Source organism: Taudactylus pleione, unplaced genomic scaffold (genome assembly GCF_031769625.1).
Source record: "Taudactylus pleione unplaced genomic scaffold, aTauple2 ptg000136l, whole genome shotgun sequence".
In the NCBI taxonomy this organism is placed as follows: Eukaryota; Metazoa; Chordata; class Amphibia; order Anura; family Myobatrachidae; genus Taudactylus; species Taudactylus pleione.
In genome coordinates, this window is record NW_028284538.1 from 2,353,241 (window position 1) to 2,358,966 (window position 5,726).

Here is a 5,726-nt window from a genome sequence, read left to right on the forward strand (position 1 = left end):
TCTTTCTCCCGGGTGTCAAAATTCAAAGCTCAACTTTTAGCTGTAGATTCAGGAGCTGGGAAGGGGGGTAATGAATTGACGTCTGATCCCCCCTATGCAATCATAGGGCACCTCTGCCTGGCTATGGCCAATCAGGACTAGAAGCTTTCAGAGGCTTGGCTAGGTCTCTTTCATTATAGAGTTTAATGATTGTGTATTCTTGGTGTGTTCATACAGTAAGAGCAGTATATAAATACACTAGCTTCTCCTTACATACTGTATACACCATTGGCGAAGCTCAGTATCTGTAATACCTTCTTACATACCTTTCTACTTACAGAGTTATTATCTCAGATAACTTATATGCATCCAGCAGAGGAATCTAAATCCATTCCGGAAATTAAAGGGATTAAACCCAGTTTGTGGGTTACTCCTGTATCTAAGCTTCCTTTTTATAAAGAAGTGATCCCTGTTAATTCAGTTTGCTACATTACACAAATTGACAGCAAAAGTTATATGGTTTGCAAAATTAATTGTAGGGAGCAATTTAATTTTAGGCGATGTCCGTGGGGCACATCCGGTACAGCTGAATGAAGACACTAGGCAACCAATATCTTTTAAGGATGGACGTTGGAAGCCCGCTATCGAAAAGTGACTGGGGTTCCACCATAAAAACTTTTGGGGCAATGGTAACTAACCATCACATCAAATTAATTTGATGAACAAAAAATCATTGTGATGGCTGGCGTATGCGCTAAAAAACATGATTGCGCATGCATCATAGTGGCCTGTGGAAACATACCATGGTGGCTGTCATTGCAAAGTCGCCATTGAATGGTGAAAACACTACTAACGCAAGAGAAACAGCGATGCTGTTAATCCATCAAACATCGATGTCCATCCCTAATATCTAATATATATAATACCCCATCAAGGTGTACAGGAAAATAAGTAAAGATTACATACAGTACATTGTCATATGGTAATGGGCCTGATTCTGATTTGCACGCTCAGACTGCAGATGGATCTTAAATTTTTAGGTTGCGGGACATCTAACTTAAAGGGACGTGGTCTCATGGAAATGGGGGCGGAGTCTTGCTGCATCCCCATAGCGTCACTGTGGGGGCGAACAGGGGTGCTGGGCTGCCCTCAGGCTCCCACCCCACTGTGAGTACATGCGCACAGCGTCTATTCTCCCCCTGCTTACCCGCTGCTCTGCTATACAGAGAAGCGCTGTGTGCTCCCCCCAGCTCCAATCCCCCCACCGCCACTATCGGTGGACTGCGCATGCGTCTGAGTCACATTGCGCATTCATCAAGTTTCATTACAGGGCCAGGAAGCACTAAACGGAAAATGCGGTAAAACCCGTTTACTGCGTTTTCCGTATGCATCAATCAGCTGGCCGCCGGGCTCTGATGCGGAGGGTAATGCCAGCTTTTGCTGGCGTTACCCTATAGAAGCCTATGGGCTTCTGCCGCATCGCGCTGCTATGAGGGATCCGATCGGATCCCTCCCAGCATGCCCGTGGCCGCCGCATCACTCTGCGCATGCGCAGATGGACTCCCGGGTCATAAACCCGGAAGTCCACTGTGCTGCAGAGGTCGCAAAGGACAGCTCTTATCGGAAGAGCTGTCCTGTGCTGTACTGATCGCATATGTTAGTGCAAATGCGATGTCCGGCGGTAAGTGTCAGTGCATGCCGCCCCTGATGTCGCTCGCAGCAAGGATTTATTCGCCAAGTGATTGACAGGAAGGCACCTTTTGTGGATGGCAACGAGGGGTGGTGTCGAAAACCCAGGCGTGTCGCAAGTGTTTTCGAGGCATGCCTGTGACTGCGATCTCGTATGCCGAAATAATGGCTCCTACGTCTCAGTCCTGGCAACCGTTCTGCACGACCAAAGGGCTACTAAGAACTCCAATAATCGCCTGATCTGCCACCGAGCTACGTATTTGTACGTAGTGACATGGATTTGCGAAGCCCCCAGGGGGGCCATCGTAATAGAAATCTCGGTCACCTGGAACTCACATTCGCAGCTGCAGCCGCATCAATGTACATCTTTGAATCAGGCCCTCTGTAACCGTCCATACATAGCCGGCAATGGTTTACAGACGTATTCTGAATTCAGGTGACCTAGTACAGATGTAAATATCACAGTATGTGGTAGATGGTATGCACATATTTAGAATATTTTTTGTTATACTGCAATGGATAGAGATAAATTGTAGGTAAACATGCTGGACACATAGAGGCCTATTCATCATCACTTAAATGGCCCGTTACACATGCGGAAACGCTAGTTTTCACATATTCCATGGCCATTAATTATTAGGGGTCCGATAGGGCTGCCTAATATTCAGAAAATCCCAGAAACTTACAGTTTTCGGTGTTTGCTTGCGAGAACAAACGGCGTCCACAGATGGTGCTGGTTCTCAGAGCCCAGGCTCCTTCCTATGGGAAGGAGGTCTGAGGATGCCAAGAGGGATAGGCTGATTGTTGCGTTCTGTGCATGCGTAGGCATCGCAGTGCACGTGCGCGAACTAGACGCTATGATCGGAACTTCGATCGCAGTGGCGATGTAGACCCATCGCAGAGTGAATGACAGGAAGTACCATTTGTGAGTGGTGATGGGGTGTTGTGGTCGGGCGAACGCAGGCGTGCCAGTGTGTTTCAATGGTGTTGAGATGGCCTACGCAGCCTGAAGTCTCATAGCATGCGCTGAAGTTAGCAATTCCTGAGTGAGGCCTGACATTCATTAACTGTGTGTATGGGTCTGATGTTACTCGATGTTACAGATAATTTTGCTATATTGCTAAAGTATACGGATGTGAGTAAGGGGAACAGGCCATGCTTATGTCAGGCTGCGATCGCAATGTGAATGCACACATTTACATATCACCGCTGATATTAGCAACTGTGTTGCGTGCGTATAAACAATAGCAATCCTTGCTGACTCAGGCCCTTTGTACCCAGTTGTTTGGATTGAGACTGTCGGGGACAAACATCTTTGAAAACTGGAACAAGCTCTAGAACTAGGGACATCTGACAACTAAGCAATTGTGGCCCAGTGAAAATAGCTATGACAGCTATCAGGCCCATAATATGAGGCTCTGTGTCCATACATTCCAGCTACTACTATTCTATACACTTTGCATAAAAGCTTTCTAGCTGTCTCCAGGCTTGACCTTGGTTACCCCATTTACCACATGTTGTTAGAGAGAGGGGCATTGTGACAGCGCAGCGGTAGATTGTTATACAGTAGCTATCATCAGCTCTTTGCTGTGCTAAAGCTATGAGGCACCACTCAACAGACTCTAATGTATAACCAACTACTGAAACTCTCATAATTCTTTGGTTAGCTGTTTTTACCTTTACACATGAATTAGAACAGACAGTAATCCCCTCACTCCAGGGGTACATTTACTAAAAGTCGATTTTGATGTTTCTATTCAAAATAGATAATTTACTAACAGTCGATTTTGGGTTCCATTCTGATTTCAATGGTGCATTGGTTTCTATTTGAAGTTCTATTTGCAGATCTAAATGTGTTCTATTCACCCTCAATAGAACACAAAATAGACACAAAATTATACAATAGCATTCCTATTGGCCAAAACATGTCACATGCACTGTACCCACAAAAACCTTCATCCCTGTGCTAATTAGCATATCCACGGTTTTTAAAAAGTCATTATGTCTTTAAATGCCTGATTTATACAGCCACAGTGCCCCACATGCTTCTCTACTATGTTTTTTCCCATCACTGCGTTTTCAGACAATTCTACATGATTTAAAATCCAATAGAACTGGTTCTATTGAAAATTATGATTTTGGGTCCATTTTTGGTCTATTTTCAAATGGACTGTTAGTAAATAAGTAAGTAAATAAGCAAGTAAATAAGCAAGTAAATAAGCTTTTTCTACTGATGGCTATGGAGAAGTACCGATGGTCTATTTGAAGTTCTATTTGTGTGTGAAGTTTAATTTCTGTGGATTTTGAGTTGGTTTTGTCTTTAGTAAATACCTGAATGTGAAATTCATCTCAAAATCACCACAAAATAGAATGGAATTGAAAATCGACCCTTAGTAAATTTCACCCCTAGGTGTACTACATATACCAGAGGTTCCCAAACTCCGACATTACAGTCCAGGTTTTAAGGATATCCATGCTTGAGTCCAAATGGTTAAATCAAATTGACTGAGGTACTAAGGATACACGCACCCAGCTGCTGCGAGAATATGCTAATGAATGTACAGTCAGGTGCATAAATATTGGGACATTGACAGAATTTTCATATTTTGGCCTCTATTCACCACCACAATGGCTTTGAAATGAAACAAACAAGATGTGCTTTAACTGCAGACTTTCAGATTTAATTTGAGGGTAATTACATCCAAATCAGGTGAACGGTGTAGGAATTACAATGGTTTCTATATGTGCCTCCCACTTTTTAAGGGGCCAAAAGTAATGGGACAAACTAAACAATCCTAAATCTAACTTTCACTTTTTAATACTTTGTTGCAAATCCTTTGCAGGCAATTACAGCCTGAAGTCTGGAACGCATAGACATCACCAGATGCTGGGTTTCATCCCTGGTGATGCTCTGCCAGGCCTCTACTGCAAATGTCTTCAGTTCCTGCTTGTTCTTTGGGCATTTTCCCTTCGGTTTTGTCTTCATCAAGTGAAATGCATGCTCAATCGGATTCAGGTCAGGGGATTGACTCGGCCATTGCATAACATTCCACTTTTTAGCCTTAAAAAACTCTTTGGTTGCTTTTGCAGTATGCTTCAGGTCATTGTCCATCTAAACTGTGAAGCGCCGTCCAATGAGTTCTGAAGCATTTGACTGAATATGAGCATATAATATTGCCCGAAACACTTCAGAATTCATTCTGCTGCTTTTGTCAGCAGTCACATCATCAATAAATACAAGGGAACCAGTTCCATTGGCAGCCATACATGCCCACGCCATGACACTACCACCACCATGCTTCACTTATGAGGTGGTATGTTTTGGATCATGAGCAGTTCCTTTCCTTCTCCATACTCTTCCCATCACTCTGGTACAAGTTGATCTTTGTCTCATCTGTCCATAGGATGTTGTTCCAGAACTGTAATGGCTTTTTTAGATGTTGTTTGGCAAACTCTAATCTGGTCTTCCTGTTTTTGTGGCTCACCAATGGTTTACATCTTGTGGTGAACAATCTATATCCACTCTTGTGAAGTCTTCTCTTGATTGTTGACTTTGACTCATATACACCTACCTCCTGGAGAGTGTTCTTGATTTGGCCAACTGTTGTGAAGGGGTTATTCTTCACAGGGAAATAATTCTGCTGTCATCCACCACAGTTATTTTCCGTGGTCTTCCGGGTCTTTTGGTGTTGCTGAGCTCTCCGGTGCGTTCTTTCTTTTTAAGAATGTTCCAAACAGTTGATTTGGCCACACCTAATGTTTTTGCTATCTCTCTGATGGGTTTGTTTGGATTTTTCAGCCTAATGATGGCTTGCTTCACTGATAGTGACAGCTCTTTGGATCTCATATTGAGAGTCGACAGCAACTGATTCCAAATGCAAATGTCACACCTAGAATCAACTCCAGACCTTTTACCTGCTTAATTGATAATGAAATAACGAGAGAATAGCCCACACCTGTCCATGACATAGCTTTTGAGTTGATAGTCCCATTACTTTTGGCCCCTTAAAAAGTGAGAGGCACATATAGAAACCGTTGTAATTCCTACACCGTTCACC